General features: G+C 47.0%; 22 non-coding genes across 22 annotated transcripts; 20 read left to right on the top strand and 2 right to left on the bottom strand.

Annotated features, from left to right (window-relative positions):
- The first annotated feature begins 427 nt into the window (after positions 1-427).
- On the top strand, positions 428-500 carry TRNAA-AGC (transfer RNA alanine (anticodon AGC)). The gene has a single exon. It is a non-coding gene; the product is annotated as a tRNA-Ala (tRNA).
- A 106-nt stretch (positions 501-606) lies between these two features.
- TRNAY-GUA (transfer RNA tyrosine (anticodon GUA)) lies at positions 607-692 on the top strand. Its single transcript is given in 2 exon segments — positions 607-643; positions 657-692. It is a non-coding gene; the product is annotated as a tRNA-Tyr (tRNA).
- A 1,331-nt stretch (positions 693-2,023) lies between these two features.
- On the top strand, positions 2,024-2,096 carry TRNAA-AGC (transfer RNA alanine (anticodon AGC)). The gene has a single exon. It is a non-coding gene; the product is annotated as a tRNA-Ala (tRNA).
- A 1,523-nt stretch (positions 2,097-3,619) lies between these two features.
- TRNAA-AGC (transfer RNA alanine (anticodon AGC)) lies at positions 3,620-3,692 on the top strand. The gene has a single exon. It is a non-coding gene; the product is annotated as a tRNA-Ala (tRNA).
- Positions 3,693-5,215: 1,523 nt separating this feature from the next.
- TRNAA-AGC (transfer RNA alanine (anticodon AGC)) lies at positions 5,216-5,288 on the top strand. Its single transcript has one exon. It is a non-coding gene; the product is annotated as a tRNA-Ala (tRNA).
- Positions 5,289-6,814: 1,526 nt separating this feature from the next.
- TRNAA-AGC (transfer RNA alanine (anticodon AGC)) lies at positions 6,815-6,887 on the top strand. Its single transcript has one exon. It is a non-coding gene; the product is annotated as a tRNA-Ala (tRNA).
- A 106-nt stretch (positions 6,888-6,993) lies between these two features.
- Positions 6,994-7,079, top strand: TRNAY-GUA (transfer RNA tyrosine (anticodon GUA)). Its single transcript is given in 2 exon segments — positions 6,994-7,030; positions 7,044-7,079. It is a non-coding gene; the product is annotated as a tRNA-Tyr (tRNA).
- Positions 7,080-8,413: 1,334 nt separating this feature from the next.
- On the top strand, positions 8,414-8,486 carry TRNAA-AGC (transfer RNA alanine (anticodon AGC)). Its single transcript has one exon. It is a non-coding gene; the product is annotated as a tRNA-Ala (tRNA).
- A 106-nt stretch (positions 8,487-8,592) lies between these two features.
- Positions 8,593-8,678, top strand: TRNAY-GUA (transfer RNA tyrosine (anticodon GUA)). Its single transcript is given in 2 exon segments — positions 8,593-8,629; positions 8,643-8,678. It is a non-coding gene; the product is annotated as a tRNA-Tyr (tRNA).
- A 1,334-nt stretch (positions 8,679-10,012) lies between these two features.
- On the top strand, positions 10,013-10,085 carry TRNAA-AGC (transfer RNA alanine (anticodon AGC)). Its single transcript has one exon. It is a non-coding gene; the product is annotated as a tRNA-Ala (tRNA).
- A 106-nt stretch (positions 10,086-10,191) lies between these two features.
- On the top strand, positions 10,192-10,277 carry TRNAY-GUA (transfer RNA tyrosine (anticodon GUA)). The gene is given in 2 exon segments: positions 10,192-10,228; positions 10,242-10,277. It is a non-coding gene; the product is annotated as a tRNA-Tyr (tRNA).
- Positions 10,278-10,704: 427 nt separating this feature from the next.
- On the bottom strand, positions 10,705-10,778 carry TRNAN-GUU (transfer RNA asparagine (anticodon GUU)). Its single transcript has one exon. It is a non-coding gene; the product is annotated as a tRNA-Asn (tRNA).
- Positions 10,779-11,611: 833 nt separating this feature from the next.
- On the top strand, positions 11,612-11,684 carry TRNAA-AGC (transfer RNA alanine (anticodon AGC)). Its single transcript has one exon. It is a non-coding gene; the product is annotated as a tRNA-Ala (tRNA).
- Positions 11,685-11,790: 106 nt separating this feature from the next.
- Positions 11,791-11,876, top strand: TRNAY-GUA (transfer RNA tyrosine (anticodon GUA)). The gene is given in 2 exon segments: positions 11,791-11,827; positions 11,841-11,876. It is a non-coding gene; the product is annotated as a tRNA-Tyr (tRNA).
- Positions 11,877-13,210: 1,334 nt separating this feature from the next.
- On the top strand, positions 13,211-13,283 carry TRNAA-AGC (transfer RNA alanine (anticodon AGC)). Its single transcript has one exon. It is a non-coding gene; the product is annotated as a tRNA-Ala (tRNA).
- A 106-nt stretch (positions 13,284-13,389) lies between these two features.
- TRNAY-GUA (transfer RNA tyrosine (anticodon GUA)) lies at positions 13,390-13,475 on the top strand. Its single transcript is given in 2 exon segments — positions 13,390-13,426; positions 13,440-13,475. It is a non-coding gene; the product is annotated as a tRNA-Tyr (tRNA).
- Positions 13,476-14,809: 1,334 nt separating this feature from the next.
- TRNAA-AGC (transfer RNA alanine (anticodon AGC)) lies at positions 14,810-14,882 on the top strand. Its single transcript has one exon. It is a non-coding gene; the product is annotated as a tRNA-Ala (tRNA).
- Positions 14,883-14,988: 106 nt separating this feature from the next.
- On the top strand, positions 14,989-15,074 carry TRNAY-GUA (transfer RNA tyrosine (anticodon GUA)). Its single transcript is given in 2 exon segments — positions 14,989-15,025; positions 15,039-15,074. It is a non-coding gene; the product is annotated as a tRNA-Tyr (tRNA).
- A 427-nt stretch (positions 15,075-15,501) lies between these two features.
- On the bottom strand, positions 15,502-15,575 carry TRNAN-GUU (transfer RNA asparagine (anticodon GUU)). The gene has a single exon. It is a non-coding gene; the product is annotated as a tRNA-Asn (tRNA).
- An 833-nt stretch (positions 15,576-16,408) lies between these two features.
- TRNAA-AGC (transfer RNA alanine (anticodon AGC)) lies at positions 16,409-16,481 on the top strand. The gene has a single exon. It is a non-coding gene; the product is annotated as a tRNA-Ala (tRNA).
- Positions 16,482-16,587: 106 nt separating this feature from the next.
- Positions 16,588-16,673, top strand: TRNAY-GUA (transfer RNA tyrosine (anticodon GUA)). Its single transcript is given in 2 exon segments — positions 16,588-16,624; positions 16,638-16,673. It is a non-coding gene; the product is annotated as a tRNA-Tyr (tRNA).
- Positions 16,674-18,006: 1,333 nt separating this feature from the next.
- Positions 18,007-18,079, top strand: TRNAA-AGC (transfer RNA alanine (anticodon AGC)). Its single transcript has one exon. It is a non-coding gene; the product is annotated as a tRNA-Ala (tRNA).
- Positions 18,080-18,554: the final 475 nt, after the last annotated feature.

Genomic DNA, 18,554 nt, shown 5'->3' with positions numbered 1-18,554 from the left:
AAATCCCTGCTCATCACATGCTGATGGAAAAAGAAGAATTCCCCACGTCACAGCATTTCCTATAGCCCGGGTGTTTTTCAGCCCCACAGCCAAAAAGACCAATGGCTCTGCATGCGTATTTGCTGCGTCGCAACTTTCTTCTCCAAATTATTAAGGCTTTTTCCATGCCTTACCACTCAGTTCTGCACATATGTGCAAAGGGTTTGCTTGGAAGAGGTGTGCATGTATTCATAAGCCCCCCGTCACCCTATAAACTCCTCCGATGATCTTCTACTATGGCAAAATGGTATCCGCACTTAAAAAAAAAAAAAAAAAGCGATCTACTTTTAGAAATCAGTTGCCATGTAACAATGCAACGTCACACCTGACTTTATGTGAAAGCCACCACAGGGTGTGGGAAGAAAGTAAAGGCAAGTCTACCATGCCAGGGGGATTAGCTCAAGTGGTAGAGCGCTCGCTTAGCATGCGAGAGGTAGCGGGATCGATGCCCGCATTCTCCAAAGCTGATTTTGTTTTTTTCACATGGTAGTAGAGAGTTTCTTTTTACCTCATGCTCAAGGCTCCAACAGCTAAAACTAGGAGGCTTTCAAGCATGAGCAAAACATGCCTTCGATAGCTCAGCTGGTAGAGCGGAGGACTGTAGCAGTAAATCAGCAATCCTTAGGTCGCTGGTTCAATTCCGGCTCGAAGGAATTTTTTGTGAATTCTATCGGATGGTTCATCCTCCTGGTCAACACAGCCCAGGTATGCTCCTTCTGTCCATCTACAACAGGTCTTTTAGAAAGGTTTCCTCCGTTGTACCCGAGGAGGTCAAAACAAAGGCAGAGAGCAACAGAGATTTACTTGTTGGGAGAGCAGCTCAGCTGAAACCCAACATGGAATCTTTTCCACCCATAACATGCGATGCCAGCAAAAGAGACCATGGTTCCTGGGAAAACACGGCTAAGCTCCTTCCCTCTATCGACAAAGAGCTCTTTTAGAAAGGTCTCTTCTGTAGTATCTAGGGAGTTCAAAAGGTAGGTAGCGAGCAAGCAACAGGGCTTTTTATTGGAAGAGCAGATGAAAGCCAACGTGGAATCTTCTTCCCCCGTAGCATGCTACTCAAGCAAAAGTGGCCCACGTCCCTGGGTGGGCTTGAACCACCAACCTTTCGGTTAACAGCCGAACGCGCTAACCGATTGCGCCACAGAGACGCAGATGTCTGGCCTTTCCACGGGAACTCCCAGCCAGGCCAGGCGCAGGTTCCTCAGGGGAACCTTTGAACATAATATGACAAAAAGAAATCAGCAAAAACAAAGAGACAATTGCCGGTGCTCAGTAGAGCTCAAGTTGCCGACAATAAGATCCTGCTGTCGGATTCCATCCCATAGACACCCTCCCTTCTAGTCACTTTTCAAAAGTCAGTCGATAAGTACAATTCTCCTCAAGGTAGCAGCATCCAGCAGCAGAGTGGCGCAGCGGAAGCGTGCTGGGCCCATAACCCAGAGGTCGATGGATCGAAACCATCCTCTGCTATGAGATCATTTTCATAGAAGTCGCCAAATCTCTTCTGTCAACACAAACGCGTTTCTGATCAAAAATATAAACCAAAGGCCCAAATCCCTGCTCATCACATGCTGATGGAAAAAGAAGAATTCCCCACGTCACAGCATTTCCTATAGCCCGGGTGTTTTTCAGCCCCACAGCCAAAAAGACCAATGGCTCTGCATGCGTATTTGCTGCGTCGCAACTTTCTTCTCCAAATTATTAAGGCTTTTTTCATGCCTTACCACTCAGTTCTGCACATATGTGCAAAGGGTTTGCTTGGAAGAGGTGTGCATGTATTCATAAGCCCCCCGTCACCCTATAAACTCCTCCGATGATCTTCTACTATGGCAAAATGGTATCCGCACTTAAAAAAAAAAAAAAAAAGCGATCTACTTTTAGAAATCAGTTGCCATGTAACAATGCAACGTCACACCTGACTTTATGTGAAAGCCACCACAGGGTGTGGGAAGAAAGTAAAGGCAAGTCTACCATGCCAGGGGGATTAGCTCAAGTGGTAGAGCGCTCGCTTAGCATGCGAGAGGTAGCGGGATCGATGCCCGCATTCTCCAAAGCTGATTTTGTTTTTTTCACATGGTAGTAGAGAGTTTCTTTTTACCTCATGCTCAAGGCTCCAACAGCTAAAACTAGGAGGCTTTCAAGCATGAGCAAAACATGCCTTCGATAGCTCAGCTGGTAGAGCGGAGGACTGTAGCAGTAAATCAGCAATCCTTAGGTCGCTGGTTCAATTCTGGCTCGAAGGAATTTTTTGTGAATTCTATCGGATGGTTCATCCTCCTGGTCAACACAGCCCAGGTATGCTCCTTCTGTCCATCTACAACAGGTCTTTTAGAAAGGTTTCCTCCGTTGTACCCGAGGAGGTCAAAACAAAGGCAGAGAGCAACAGAGATTTACTTGTTGGGAGAGCAGCTCAGCTGAAACCCAACATGGAATCTTTTCCACCCATAACATGCGATGCCAGCAAAAGAGACCATGGTTCCTGGGAAAACACGGCTAAGCTCCTTCCCTCTATCGACAAAGAGCTCTTTTAGAAAGGTCTCTTCTGTAGTATCTAGGGAGTTCAAAAGGTAGGTAGCGAGCAAGCAACAGGGCTTTTTATTGGAAGAGCAGATGAAAGCCAACGTGGAATCTTCTTCCCCCGTAGCATGCTACTCAAGCAAAAGTGGCCCACTTCCCTGGGTGGGCTTGAACCACCAACCTTTCGGTTAACAGCCGAACGCGCTAACCGATTGCGCCACAGAGACGCAGATGTCTGGCCTTTCCACGGGAACTCCAAGCCAGGCCAGGCGCAGGTTCCTCAGGGGAACCTTTGAACATAATATGACAAAAAGAAATCAGCAAAAACAAAGAGACAATTGCCGGTGCTCAGTAGAGCTCAAGTTGCCGACAATAAGATCCTGCTGTCGGATTCCATCCCATAGACACCCTCCCTTCTAGTCACTTTTCAAAAGTCAGTCGATAAGTACAATTCTCCTCAAGGTAGCAGCATCCAGCAGCAGAGTGGCGCAGCGGAAGCGTGCTGGGCCCATAACCCAGAGGTCGATGGATCGAAACCATCCTCTGCTATGAGATCATTTTCATAGAAGTCGCCAAATCTCTTCTGTCAACACAAACGCGTTTCTGATCAAAAATATAAACCAAAGGCCCAAATCCCTGCTCATCACATGCTGATGGAAAAAGAAGAATTCCCCACGTCACAGCATTTCCTATAGCCCGGGTGTTTTTCAGCCCCACAGCCAAAAAGACCAATGGCTCTGCATGCGTATTTGCTGCGTCGCAACTTTCTTCTCCAAATTATTAAGGCTTTTTTCATGCCTTACCACTCAGTTCTGCACATATGTGCAAAGGGTTTGCTTGGAAGAGGTGTGCATGTATTCATAAGCCCCCCGTCACCCTATAAACTCCTCCGATGATCTTCTACTATGGCAAAATGGTATCCGCACTTAAAAAAAAAAAAAAAAAGCGATCTACTTTTAGAAATCAGTTGCCATGTAACAATGCAACGTCACACCTGACTTTATGTGAAAGCCACCACAGGGTGTGGGAAGAAAGTAAAGGCAAGTCTACCATGCCAGGGGGATTAGCTCAAGTGGTAGAGCGCTCGCTTAGCATGCGAGAGGTAGCGGGATCGATGCCCGCATTCTCCAAAGCTGATTTTGTTTTTTTCACATGGTAGTAGAGAGTTTCTTTTTACCTCATGCTCAAGGCTCCAACAGCTAAAACTAGGAGGCTTTCAAGCATGAGCAAAACATGCCTTCGATAGCTCAGCTGGTAGAGCGGAGGACTGTAGCAGTAAATCAGCAATCCTTAGGTCGCTGGTTCAATTCTGGCTCGAAGGAATTTTTTGTGAATTCTATCGGATGGTTCATCCTCCTGGTCAACACAGCCCAGGTATGCTCCTTCTGTCCATCTACAACAGGTCTTTTAGAAAGGTTTCCTCCGTTGTACCCGAGGAGGTCAAAACAAAGGCAGAGAGCAACAGAGATTTACTTGTTGGGAGAGCAGCTCAGCTGAAACCCAACATGGAATCTTTTCCACCCATAACATGCGATGCCAGCAAAAGAGACCATGGTTCCTGGGAAAACACGGCTAAGCTCCTTCCCTCTATCGACAAAGAGCTCTTTTAGAAAGGTCTCTTCTGTAGTATCTAGGGAGTTCAAAAGGTAGGTAGCGAGCAAGCAACAGGGCTTTTTATTGGAAGAGCAGATGAAAGCCAACGTGGAATCTTCTTCCCCCGTAGCATGCTACTCAAGCAAAAGTGGCCCACGTCCCTGGGTGGGCTTGAACCACCAACCTTTCGGTTAACAGCCGAACGCGCTAACCGATTGCGCCACAGAGACGCAGATGTCTGGCCTTTCCACGGGAACTCCCAGCCAGGCCAGGCGCAGGTTCCTCAGGGGAACCTTTGAACATAATATGACAAAAAGAAATCAGCAAAAACAAAGAGACAATTGCCGGTGCTCAGTAGAGCTCAAGTTGCCGACAATAAGATCCTGCTGTCGGATTCCATCCCATAGACACCCTCCCTTCTAGTCACTTTTCAAAAGTCAGTCGATAAGTACAATTCTCCTCAAGGTAGCAGCATCCAGCAGCAGAGTGGCGCAGCGGAAGCGTGCTGGGCCCATAACCCAGAGGTCGATGGATCGAAACCATCCTCTGCTATGAGATCATTTTCATAGAAGTCGCCAAATCTCTTCTGTCAACACAAACGCGTTTCTGATCAAAAATATAAACCAAAGGCCCAAATCCCTGCTCATCACATGCTGATGGAAAAAGAAGAATTCCCCACGTCACAGCATTTCCTATAGCCCGGGTGTTTTTCAGCCCCACAGCCAAAAAGACCAATGGCTCTGCATGCGTATTTGCTGCGTCGCAACTTTCTTCTCCAAATTATTAAGGCTTTTTTCATGCCTTACCACTCAGTTCTGCACATATGTGCAAAGGGTTTGCTTGGAAGAGGTGTGCATGTATTCATAAGCCCCCCGTCACCCTATAAACTCCTCCGATGATCTTCTACTATGGCAAAATGGTATCCGCACTTAAAAAAAAAAAAAAAAAGCGATCTACTTTTAGAAATCAGTTGCCATGTAACAATGCAACGTCACACCTGACTTTATGTGAAAGCCACCACAGGGTGTGGGAAGAAAGTAAAGGCAAGTCTACCATGCCAGGGGGATTAGCTCAAGTGGTAGAGCGCTCGCTTAGCATGCGAGAGGTAGCGGGATCGATGCCCGCATTCTCCAAAGCTGATTTTGTTTTTTTCACATGGTAGTAGAGAGTTTCTTTTTACCTCATGCTCAAGGCTCCAACAGCTAAAACTAGGAGGCTTTCAAGCATGAGCAAAACATGCCTTCGATAGCTCAGCTGGTAGAGCGGAGGACTGTAGCAGTAAATCAGCAATCCTTAGGTCGCTGGTTCAATTCTGGCTCGAAGGAATTTTTTGTGAATTCTATCGGATGGTTCATCCTCCTGGTCAACACAGCCCAGGTATGCTCCTTCTGTCCATCTACAACAGGTCTTTTAGAAAGGTTTCCTCCGTTGTACCCGAGGAGGTCAAAACAAAGGCAGAGAGCAACAGAGATTTACTTGTTGGGAGAGCAGCTCAGCTGAAACCCAACATGGAATCTTTTCCACCCATAACATGCGATGCCAGCAAAAGAGACCATGGTTCCTGGGAAAACACGGCTAAGCTCCTTCCCTCTATCGACAAAGAGCTCTTTTAGAAAGGTCTCTTCTGTAGTATCTAGGGAGTTCAAAAGGTAGGTAGCGAGCAAGCAACAGGGCTTTTTATTGGAAGAGCAGATGAAAGCCAACGTGGAATCTTCTTCCCCCGTAGCATGCTACTCAAGCAAAAGTGGCCCACGTCCCTGGGTGGGCTTGAACCACCAACCTTTCGGTTAACAGCCGAACGCGCTAACCGATTGCGCCACAGAGACGCAGATGTCTGGCCTTTCCACGGGAACTCCCAGCCAGGCCAGGCGCAGGTTCCTCAGGGGAACCTTTGAACATAATATGACAAAAAGAAATCAGCAAAAACAAAGAGACAATTGCCGGTGCTCAGTAGAGCTCAAGTTGCCGACAATAAGATCCTGCTGTCGGATTCCATCCCATAGACACCCTCCCTTCTAGTCACTTTTCAAAAGTCAGTCGATAAGTACAATTCTCCTCAAGGTAGCAGCATCCAGCAGCAGAGTGGCGCAGCGGAAGCGTGCTGGGCCCATAACCCAGAGGTCGATGGATCGAAACCATCCTCTGCTATGAGATCATTTTCATAGAAGTCGCCAAATCTCTTCTGTCAACACAAACGCGTTTCTGATCAAAAATATAAACCAAAGGCCCAAATCCCTGCTCATCACATGCTGATGGAAAAAGAAGAATTCCCCACGTCACAGCATTTCCTATAGCCCGGGTGTTTTTCAGCCCCACAGCCAAAAAGACCAATGGCTCTGCATGCGTATTTGCTGCGTCGCAACTTTCTTCTCCAAATTATTAAGGCTTTTTTCATGCCTTACCACTCAGTTCTGCACATATGTGCAAAGGGTTTGCTTGGAAGAGGTGTGCATGTATTCATAAGCCCCCCGTCACCCTATAAACTCCTCCGATGATCTTCTACTATGGCAAAATGGTATCCGCACTTAAAAAAAAAAAAAAAAAAAAGCGATCTACTTTTAGAAATCAGTTGCCATGTAACAATGCAACGTCACACCTGACTTTATGTGAAAGCCACCACAGGGTGTGGGAAGAAAGTAAAGGCAAGTCTACCATGCCAGGGGGATTAGCTCAAGTGGTAGAGCGCTCGCTTAGCATGCGAGAGGTAGCGGGATCGATGCCCGCATTCTCCAAAGCTGATTTTGTTTTTTTCACATGGTAGTAGAGAGTTTCTTTTTACCTCATGCTCAAGGCTCCAACAGCTAAAACTAGGAGGCTTTCAAGCATGAGCAAAACATGCCTTCGATAGCTCAGCTGGTAGAGCGGAGGACTGTAGCAGTAAATCAGCAATCCTTAGGTCGCTGGTTCAATTCCGGCTCGAAGGAATTTTTTGTGAATTCTATCGGATGGTTCATCCTCCTGGTCAACACAGCCCAGGTATGCTCCTTCTGTCCATCTACAACAGGTCTTTTAGAAAGGTTTCCTCCGTTGTACCCGAGGAGGTCAAAACAAAGGCAGAGAGCAACAGAGATTTACTTGTTGGGAGAGCAGCTCAGCTGAAACCCAACATGGAATCTTTTCCACCCATAACATGCGATGCCAGCAAAAGAGACCATGGTTCCTGGGAAAACACGGCTAAGCTCCTTCCCTCTATCGACAAAGAGCTCTTTTAGAAAGGTCTCTTCTGTAGTATCTAGGGAGTTCAAAAGGTAGGTAGCGAGCAAGCAACAGGGCTTTTTATTGGAAGAGCAGATGAAAGCCAACGTGGAATCTTCTTCCCCCGTAGCATGCTACTCAAGCAAAAGTGGCCCACGTCCCTGGGTGGGCTTGAACCACCAACCTTTCGGTTAACAGCCGAACGCGCTAACCGATTGCGCCACAGAGACGCAGATGTCTGGCCTTTCCACGGGAACTCCCAGCCAGGCCAGGCGCAGGTTCCTCAGGGGAACCTTTGAACATAATATGACAAAAAGAAATCAGCAAAAACAAAGAGACAATTGCCGGTGCTCAGTAGAGCTCAAGTTGCCGACAATAAGATCCTGCTGTCGGATTCCATCCCATAGACACCCTCCCTTCTAGTCACTTTTCAAAAGTCAGTCGATAAGTACAATTCTCCTCAAGGTAGCAGCATCCAGCAGCAGAGTGGCGCAGCGGAAGCGTGCTGGGCCCATAACCCAGAGGTCGATGGATCGAAACCATCCTCTGCTATGAGATCATTTTCATAGAAGTCGCCAAATCTCTTCTGTCAACACAAACGCGTTTCTGATCAAAAATATAAACCAAAGGCCCAAATCCCTGCTCATCACATGCTGATGGAAAAAGAAGAATTCCCCACGTCACAGCATTTCCTATAGCCCGGGGGTTTTTCAGCCCCACAGCCAAAAAGACCAATGGCTCTGCATGCGTATTTGCTGCGTCGCAACTTTCTTCTCCAAATTATTAAGGCTTTTTTCATGCCTTACCACTCAGTTCTGCACATATGTGCAAAGGGTTTGCTTGGAAGAGGTGTGCATGTATTCATAAGCCCCCCGTCACCCTATAAACTCCTCCGATGATCTTCTACTATGGCAAAATGGTATCCGCACTTAAAAAAAAAAAAAAAAAAAAGCGATCTACTTTTAGAAATCAGTTGCCATGTAACAATGCAACGTCACACCTGACTTTATGTGAAAGCCACCACAGGGTGTGGGAAGAAAGTAAAGGCAAGTCTACCATGCCAGGGGGATTAGCTCAAGTGGTAGAGCGCTCGCTTAGCATGCGAGAGGTAGCGGGATCGATGCCCGCATTCTCCAAAGCTGATTTTGTTTTTTTCACATGGTAGTAGAGAGTTTCTTTTTACCTCATGCTCAAGGCTCCAACAGCTAAAACTAGGAGGCTTTCAAGCATGAGCAAAACATGCCTTCGATAGCTCAGCTGGTAGAGCGGAGGACTGTAGCAGTAAATCCGCAATCCTTAGGTCGCTGGTTCAATTCCGGCTCGAAGGAATTTTTTGTGAATTCTATCGGATGGTTCATCCTCCTGGTCAACACAGCCCAGGTATGCTCCTTCTGTCCATCTACAACAGGTCTTTTAGAAAGGTTTCCTCCGCTGTACCCGAGGAGGTCAAAACAAAGGCAGAGAGCAACAGAGATTTACTTGTTGGGAGAGCAGCTCAGCTGAAACCCAACATGGAATCTTTTCCACCCATAACATGCGATGCCAGCAAAAGAGACCATGGTTCCTGGGAAAACACGGCTAAGCTCCTTCCCTCTATCGACAAAGAGCTCTTTTAGAAAGGTCTCTTCTGTAGTATCTAGGGAGTTCAAAAGGTAGGTAGCGAGCAAGCAACAGGGCTTTTTATTGGAAGAGCAGATGAAAGCCAACGTGGAATCTTCTTCCCCTGTAGCATGCTACTCAAGCAAAAGTGGCCCACGTCCCTGGGTGGGCTTGAACCACCAACCTTTCGGTTAACAGCCGAACGCGCTAACCGATTGCGCCACAGAGACGCAGATGTCTGGCCTTTCCACGGGAACTCCCAGCCAGGCCAGGCGCAGGTTCCTCAGGGGAACCTTTGAACATAATATGACAAAAAGAAATCAGCAAAAACAAAGAGACAATTGCCGGTGCTCAGTAGAGCTCAAGTTGCCGACAATAAGATCCTGCTGTCGGATTCCATCCCATAGACACCCTCCCTTCTAGTCACTTTTCAAAAGTCAGTCGATAAGTACAATTCTCCTCAAGGTAGCAGCATCCAGCAGCAGAGTGGCGCAGCGGAAGCGTGCTGGGCCCATAACCCAGAGGTCGATGGATCGAAACCATCCTCTGCTATGAGATCATTTTCATAGAAGTCGCCAAATCTCTTCTGTCAACACAAACGCGTTTCTGATCAAAAATATAAACCAAAGGCCCAAATCCCTGCTCATCACATGCTGATGGAAAAAGAAGAATTCCCCACGTCACAGCATTTCCTATAGCCCGGGTGTTTTTCAGCCCCACAGCCAAAAAGACCAATGGCTCTGCATGCGTATTTGCTGCGTCGCAACTTTCTTCTCCAAATTATTAAGGCTTTTTTCATGCCTTACCACTCAGTTCTGCACATATGTGCAAAGGGTTTGCTTGGAAGAGGTGTGCATGTATTCATAAGCCCCCCGTCACCCTATAAACTCCTCCGATGATCTTCTACTATGGCAAAATGGTATCCGCACTTAAAAAAAAAAAAAAAAAAAAGCGATCTACTTTTAGAAATCAGTTGCCATGTAACAATGCAACGTCACACCTGACTTTATGTGAAAGCCACCACAGGGTGTGGGAAGAAAGTAAAGGCAAGTCTACCATGCCAGGGGGATTAGCTCAAGTGGTAGAGCGCTCGCTTAGCATGCGAGAGGTAGCGGGATCGATGCCCGCATTCTCCAAAGCTGATTTTGTTTTTTTCACATGGTAGTAGAGAGTTTCTTTTTACCTCATGCTCAAGGCTCCAACAGCTAAAACTAGGAGGCTTTCAAGCATGAGCAAAACATGCCTTCGATAGCTCAGCTGGTAGAGCGGAGGACTGTAGCAGTAAATCAGCAATCCTTAGGTCGCTGGTTCAATTCCGGCTCGAAGGAATTTTTTGTGAATTCTATCGGATGGTTCATCCTCCTGGTCAACACAGCCCAGGTATGCTCCTTCTGTCCATCTACAACAGGTCTTTTAGAAAGGTTTCCTCCGTTGTACCCGAGGAGGTCAAAACAAAGGCAGAGAGCAACAGAGATTTACTTGTTGGGAGAGCAGCTCAGCTGAAACCCAACATGGAATCTTTTCCACCCATAACATGCGATGCCAGCAAAAGAGACCATGGTTCCTGGGAAAACACGGCTAAGCTCCTTCCCTCTATCGACAAAGAGCTCTTTTAGAAAGGTCTCTTCTGTAGTATCTAGGGAGTTCAAAAGGTAGGTAGCGAGCAAGCAACAGGGCTTTTTATTGGAAGAGCAGATGAAAGCCAACGTGGAATCTTCTTCCCCCGTAGCATGCTACTCAAGCAAAAGTGGCCCACGTCCCTGGGTGGGCTTGAACCACCAACCTTTCGGTTAACAGCCGAACGCGCTAACCAATTGCGCCACAGAGACGCGGATGTCTGGCCTTTCCACGGGAACTCCCAGCCAGGCCAGGCGCAGGTTCCTCAGGGGAACCTTTGAACATAATATGACAAAAAGAAATCAGCAAAAACAAAGAGACAATTGCCGGTGCTCAGTAGAGCTCAAGTTGCCGACAATAAGATCCTGCTGTCGGATTCCATCCCATAGACACCCTCCCTTCTAGTCACTTTTCAAAAGTCAGTCGATAAGTACAATTCTCCTCAAGGTAGCAGCATCCAGCAGCAGAGTGGCGCAGCGGAAGCGTGCTGGGCCCATAACCCAGAGGTCGATGGATCGAAACCATCCTCTGCTATGAGATCATTTTCATAGAAGTCGCCAAATCTCTTCTGTCAACACAAACGCGTTTCTGATCAAAAATATAAACCAAAGGCCCAAATCCCTGCTCATCACATGCTGATGGAAAAAGAAGAATTCCCCACGTCACAGCATTTCCTATAGCCCGGGTGTTTTTCAGCCCCACAGCCAAAAAGACCAATGGCTCTGCATGCGTATTTGCTGCGTCGCAACTTTCTTCTCCAAATTATTAAGGCTTTTTTCATGCCTTACCACTCAGTTCTGCACATATGTGCAAAGGGTTTGCTTGGAAGAGGTGTGCATGTATTCATAAGCCCCCCGTCACCCTATAAACTCCTCCGATGATCTTCTACTATGGCAAAATGGTATCCGCACTTAAAAAAAAAAAAAAAAAAAAGCGATCTACTTTTAGAAATCAGTTGCCATGTAACAATGCAACGTCACACCTGACTTTATGTGAAAGCCACCACAGGGTGTGGGAAGAAAGTAAAGGCAAGTCTACCATGCCAGGGGGATTAGCTCAAGTGGTAGAGCGCTCGCTTAGCATGCGAGAGGTAGCGGGATCGATGCCCGCATTCTCCAAAGCTGATTTTGTTTTTTTCACATGGTAGTAGAGAGTTTCTTTTTACCTCATGCTCAAGGCTCCAACAGCTAAAACTAGGAGGCTTTCAAGCATGAGCAAAACATGCCTTCGATAGCTCAGCTGGTAGAGCGGAGGACTGTAGCAGTAAATCAGCAATCCTTAGGTCGCTGGTTCAATTCCGGCTCGAAGGAATTTTTTGTGAATTCTATCGGATGGTTCATCCTCCTGGTCAACACAGCCCAGGTATGCTCCTTCTGTCCATCTACAACAGGTCTTTTAGAAAGGTTTCCTCCGTTGTACCCGAGGAGGTCAAAACAAAGGCAGAGAGCAACAGAGATTTACTTGTTGGGAGAGCAGCTCAGCTGAAACCCAACATGGAATCTTTTCCACCCATAACATGCGATGCCAGCAAAAGAGACCATGGTTCCTGGGAAAACACGGCTAAGCTCCTTCCCTCTATCGACAAAGAGCTCTTTTAGAAAGGTCTCTTCTGTAGTATCTAGGGAGTTCAAAAGGTAGGTAGCGAGCAAGCAACAGGGCTTTTTATTGGAAGAGCAGATGAAAGCCAACGTGGAATCTTCTTCCCCCGTAGCATGCTACTCAAGCAAAAGTGGCCCACGTCCCTGGGTGGGCTTGAACCACCAACCTTTCGGTTAACAGCCGAACGCGCTAACCGATTGCGCCACAGAGACGCAGATGTCTGGCCTTTCCACGGGAACTCCCAGCCAGGCCAGGCGCAGGTTCCTCAGGGGAACCTTTGAACATAATATGACAAAAAGAAATCAGCAAAAACAAAGAGACAATTGCCGGTGCTCAGTAGAGCTCAAGTTGCCGACAATAAGATCCTGCTGTCGGATTCCATCCCATAGACACCCTCCCTTCTAGTCACTTTTCAAAAGTCAGTCGATAAGTACAATTCTCCTCAAGGTAGCAGCATCCAGCAGCAGAGTGGCGCAGCGGAAGCGTGCTGGGCCCATAACCCAGAGGTCGATGGATCGAAACCATCCTCTGCTATGAGATCATTTTCATAGAAGTCGCCAAATCTCTTCTGTCAACACAAACGCGTTTCTGATCAAAAATATAAACCAAAGGCCCAAATCCCTGCTCATCACATGCTGATGGAAAAAGAAGAATTCCCCACGTCACAGCATTTCCTATAGCCCGGGTGTTTTTCAGCCCCACAGCCAAAAAGACCAATGGCTCTGCATGCGTATTTGCTGCGTCGCAACTTTCTTCTCCAAATTATTAAGGCTTTTTTCATGCCTTACCACTCAGTTCTGCACATATGTGCAAAGGGTTTGCTTGGAAGAGGTGTGCATGTATTCATAAGCCCCCCGTCACCCTATAAACTCCTCCGATGATCTTCTACTATGGCAAAATGGTATCCGCACTTAAAAAAAAAAAAAAAAAAAAGCAATCTACTTTTAGAAATCAGTTGCCATGTAACAATGCAACGTCACACCTGACTTTATGTGAAAGCCACCACAGGGTGTGGGAAGAAAGTAAAGGCAAGTCTACCATGCCAGGGGGATTAGCTCAAGTGGTAGAGCGCTCGCTTAGCATGCGAGAGGTAGCGGGATCGATGCCCGCATTCTCCAAAGCTGATTTTGTTTTTTTCACATGGTAGTAGAGAGTTTCTTTTTACCTCATGCTCAAGGCTCCAACAGCTAAAACTAGGAGGCTTTCAAGCATGAGCAAAACATGCCTTCGATAGCTCAGCTGGTAGAGCGGAGGACTGTAGCAGTAAATCCGCAATCCTTAGGTCGCTGGTTCAATTCCGGCTCGAAGGAATTTTTTGTGAATTCTATCGGATGGTTCATCCTCCTGGTCAACACAGCCCAGGTATGCTCCTTCTGTCCATCTACAACAGGTCTTTTAGAAAGGTTTCCTCCGCTGTACCCGAGGAGGTCAAAACAAAGGCAGAGAGCAACAGAGATTTACTTGTTGGGAGAGCAGCTCAGCTGAAACCCAACATGGAATCTTTTCCACCCATAACATGCGATGCCAGCAAAAGAGACCATGGTTCCTGGGAAAACACGGCTAAGCTCCTTCCCTCTATCGACAAAGAGCTCTTTTAGAAAGGTCTCTTCTGTAGTATCTAGGGAGTTCAAAAGGTAGGTAGCGAGCAAGCAACAGGGCTTTTTATTGGAAGAGCAGATGAAAGCCAACGTGGAATCTTCTTCCCCTGTAGCATGCTACTCAAGCAAAAGTGGCCCACGTCCCTGGGTGGGCTTGAACCACCAACCTTTCGGTTAACAGCCGAACGCGCTAACCGATTGCGCCACAGAGACGCAGATGTCTGGCCTTTCCACGGGAACTCCCAGCCAGGCCAGGCGCAGGTTCCTCAGGGGAACCTTTGAACATAATATGACAAAAAGAAATCAGCAAAAACAAAGAGACAATTGCCGGTGCTCAGTAGAGCTCAAGTTGCCGACAATAAGATCCTGCTGTCGGATTCCATCCCATAGACACCCTCCCTTCTAGTCACTTTTCAAAAGTCAGTCGATAAGTACAATTCTCCTCAAGGTAGCAGCATCCAGCAGCAGAGTGGCGCAGCGGAAGCGTGCTGGGCCCATAACCCAGAGGTCGATGGATCGAAACCATCCTCTGCTATGAGATCATTTTCATAGAAGTCGCCAAATCTCTTCTGTCAACACAAACGCGTTTCTGATCAAAAATATAAACCAAAGGCCCAAATCCCTGCTCATCACATGCTGATGGAAAAAGAAGAATTCCCCACGTCACAGCATTTCCTATAGCCCGGGTGTTTTTCAGCCCCACAGCCAAAAAGACCAATGGCTCTGCATGCGTATTTGCTGCGTCGCAACTTTCTTCTCCAAATTATTAAGGCTTTTTTCATGCCTTACCACTCAGTTCTGCACATATGTGCAAAGGGTTTGCTTGGAAGAGGTGTGCATGTATTCATAAGCCCCCCGTCACCCTATAAACTCCTCCGATGATCTTCTACTATGGCAAAATGGTATCCGCACTTAAAAAAAAAAAAAAAAAAAAGCGATCTACTTTTAGAAATCAGTTGCCATGTAACAATGCAACGTCACACCTGACTTTATGTGAAAGCCACCACAGGGTGTGGGAAGAAAGTAAAGGCAAGTCTACCATGCCAGGGGGATTAGCTCAAGTGGTAGAGCGCTCGCTTAGCATGCGAGAGGTAGCGGGATCGATGCCCGCATTCTCCAAAGCTGATTTTGTTTTTTTCACATGGTAGTAGAGAGTTTCTTTTTACCTCATGCTCAAGGCTCCAACAGCTAAAACTAGGAGGCTTTCAAGCATGAGCAAAACATGCCTTCGATAGCTCAGCTGGTAGAGCGGAGGACTGTAGCAGTAAATCAGCAATCCTTAGGTCGCTGGTTCAATTCCGGCTCGAAGGAATTTTTTGTGAATTCTATCGGATGGTTCATCCTCCTGGTCAACACAGCCCAGGTATGCTCCTTCTGTCCATCTACAACAGGTCTTTTAGAAAGGTTTCCTCCGTTGTACCCGAGGAGGTCAAAACAAAGGCAGAGAGCAACAGAGATTTACTTGTTGGGAGAGCAGCTCAGCTGAAACCCAACATGGAATCTTTTCCACCCATAACATGCGATGCCAGCAAAAGAGACCATGGTTCCTGGGAAAACACGGCTAAGCTCCTTCCCTCTATCGACAAAGAGCTCTTTTAGAAAGGTCTCTTCTGTAGTATCTAGGGAGTTCAAAAGGTAGGTAGCGAGCAAGCAACAGGGCTTTTTATTGGAAGAGCAGATGAAAGCCAACGTGGAATCTTCTTCCCCCGTAGCATGCTACTCAAGCAAAAGTGGCCCACGTCCCTGGGTGGGCTTGAACCACCAACCTTTCGGTTAACAGCCGAACGCGCTAACCAATTGCGCCACAGAGACGCGGATGTCTGGCCTTTCCACGGGAACTCCCAGCCAGGCCAGGCGCAGGTTCCTCAGGGGAACCTTTGAACATAATATGACAAAAAGAAATCAGCAAAAACAAAGAGACAATTGCCGGTGCTCAGTAGAGCTCAAGTTGCCGACAATAAGATCCTGCTGTCGGATTCCATCCCATAGACACCCTCCCTTCTAGTCACTTTTCAAAAGTCAGTCGATAAGTACAATTCTCCTCAAGGTAGCAGCATCCAGCAGCAGAGTGGCGCAGCGGAAGCGTGCTGGGCCCATAACCCAGAGGTCGATGGATCGAAACCATCCTCTGCTATGAGATCATTTTCATAGAAGTCGCCAAATCTCTTCTGTCAACACAAACGCGTTTCTGATCAAAAATATAAACCAAAGGCCCAAATCCCTGCTCATCACATGCTGATGGAAAAAGAAGAATTCCCCACGTCACAGCATTTCCTATAGCCCGGGTGTTTTTCAGCCCCACAGCCAAAAAGACCAATGGCTCTGCATGCGTATTTGCTGCGTCGCAACTTTCTTCTCCAAATTATTAAGGCTTTTTTCATGCCTTACCACTCAGTTCTGCACATATGTGCAAAGGGTTTGCTTGGAAGAGGTGTGCATGTATTCATAAGCCCCCCGTCACCCTATAAACTCCTCCGATGATCTTCTACTATGGCAAAATGGTATCCGCACTTAAAAAAAAAAAAAAAAAAAAGCGATCTACTTTTAGAAATCAGTTGCCATGTAACAATGCAACGTCACACCTGACTTTATGTGAAAGCCACCACAGGGTGTGGGAAGAAAGTAAAGGCAAGTCTACCATGCCAGGGGGATTAGCTCAAGTGGTAGAGCGCTCGCTTAGCATGCGAGAGGTAGCGGGATCGATGCCCGCATTCTCCAAAGCTGATTTTGTTTTTTTCACATGGTAGTAGAGAGTTTCTTTTTACCTCATGCTCAAGGCTCCAACAGCTAAAACTAGGAGGCTTTCAAGCATGAGCAAAACATGCCTTCGATAGCTCAGCTGGTAGAGCGGAGGACTGTAGCAGTAAATCCGCAATTCTTAGGTCGCTGGTTCAATTCCGGCTCGAAGGAATTTTTTGTGAATTCTATCGGATGGTTCATCCTCCTGGTCAACACAGCCCAGGTATGCTCCTTCTGTCCATCTACAACAGGTCTTTTAGAAAGGTTTCCTCCGCTGTACCCGAGGAGGTCAAAACAAAGGCAGAGAGCAACAGAGATTTACTTGTTGGGAGAGCAGCTCAGCTGAAACCCAACATGGAATCTTTTCCACCCATAACATGCGATGCCAGCAAAAGAGACCATGGTTCCTGGGAAAACACGGCTAAGCTCCTTCCCTCTATCGACAAAGAGCTCTTTTAGAAAGGTCTCTTCTGTAGTATCTAGGGAGTTCAAAAGGTAGGTAGCGAGCAAGCAACAGGGCTTTTTATTGGAAGAGCAGATGAAAGCCAACGTGGAATCTTATTCCCCTGTAGCATGCTACTCAAGCAAAAGTGGCCCACGTCCCTGGGTGGGCTTGAACCACCAACCTTTCGGTTAACAGCCGAACGCGCTAACCGATTGCGCCACAGAGACGCAGATGTCTGGCCTTTCCACGGGAACTCCCAGCCAGGCCAGGCGCAGGTTCCTCAGGGGAACCTTTGAACATAATATGACAAAAAGAAATCAGCAAAAACAAAGAGACAATTGCCGGTGCTCAGTAGAGCTCAAGTTGCCGACAATAAGATCCTGCTGTCGGATTCCATCCCATAGACACCCTCCCTTCTAGTCACTTTTCAAAAGTCAGTCGATAAGTACAATTCTCCTCAAGGTAGCAGCATCCAGCAGCAGAGTGGCGCAGCGGAAGCGTGCTGGGCCCATAACCCAGAGGTCGATGGATCGAAACCATCCTCTGCTATGAGATCATTTTCATAGAAGTCGCCAAATCTCTTCTGTCAACACAAACGCGTTTCTGATCAAAAATATAAACCAAAGGCCCAAATCCCTGCTCATCACATGCTGATGGAAAAAGAAGAATTCCCCACGTCACAGCATTTCCTATAGCCCGGGTGTTTTTCAGCCCCACAGCCAAAAAGACCAATGGCTCTGCATGCGTATTTGCTGCGTCGCAACTTTCTTCTCCAAATTATTAAGGCTTTTTTCATGCCTTACCACTCTGTTCTGCACATATGTGCAAAGGGTTTGCTTGGAAGAGGTGTGCATGTATTCATAAGCCCCCCGTCACCCTATAAACTCCTCCGATGATCTTCTACTATGGCAAAATGGTATCCGCACTTAAAAAAAAAAAAAAAAAAAGCGATCTACTTTAAGAAATCAGTTGCCATGTAACAATGCAACGTCACACCTGACTTTATGTGAAAGCCACCACAGGGTGTGGGAAGAAAGTAAAGGCAAGTCTACCATGCCAGGGGGATTAGCTCAAGTGGTAGAGCGCTCGCTTAGCATGCGAGAGGTAGCGGGATCGATGCCCGCATTCTCCAAAGCTGATTTTGTTTTTTTCACATGGTAGTAGAGAGTTTCTTTTTACCTCATGCTCAAGGCTCCAACAGCTAAAACTAGGAGGCTTTCAAGCATGAGCAAAACATGCCTTCGATAGCTCAGCTGGTAGAGCGGATGACTGTAGCAGTAAATCAGCAATCCTTAGGTCGCTGGTTCAATTCCGGCTCGAAGGAATTTTTTGTGAATTCTATCGGATGGTTCATCCTCCTGGTCAACACAGCCCAGGTATGCTCCTTCTGTCCATCTACAACAGGTCTTTTAGAAAGGTTTCCTCCGTTGTACCCGAGGAGGTCAAAACAAAGGCAGAGAGCAACAGAGATTTACTTGTTGGGAGAGCAGCTCAGCTGAAAACCAACATGGAATCTTTTCCACCCATAACATGCGATGCCAGCAAAAGAGACCATGGTTCCTGGGAAAACACGGCTAAGCTCCTTCCCTCTATCGACAAAGAGCTCT

This window comes from Anomaloglossus baeobatrachus, chromosome 3 (assembly GCF_048569485.1).
Source record: "Anomaloglossus baeobatrachus isolate aAnoBae1 chromosome 3, aAnoBae1.hap1, whole genome shotgun sequence".
Lineage (NCBI taxonomy): Eukaryota > Metazoa > Chordata > Amphibia > Anura > Aromobatidae > Anomaloglossus > Anomaloglossus baeobatrachus.
The sequence above is the reverse complement of the archived record's forward strand: the minus strand, read 5'-3'. Positions and strand labels throughout refer to the sequence as shown.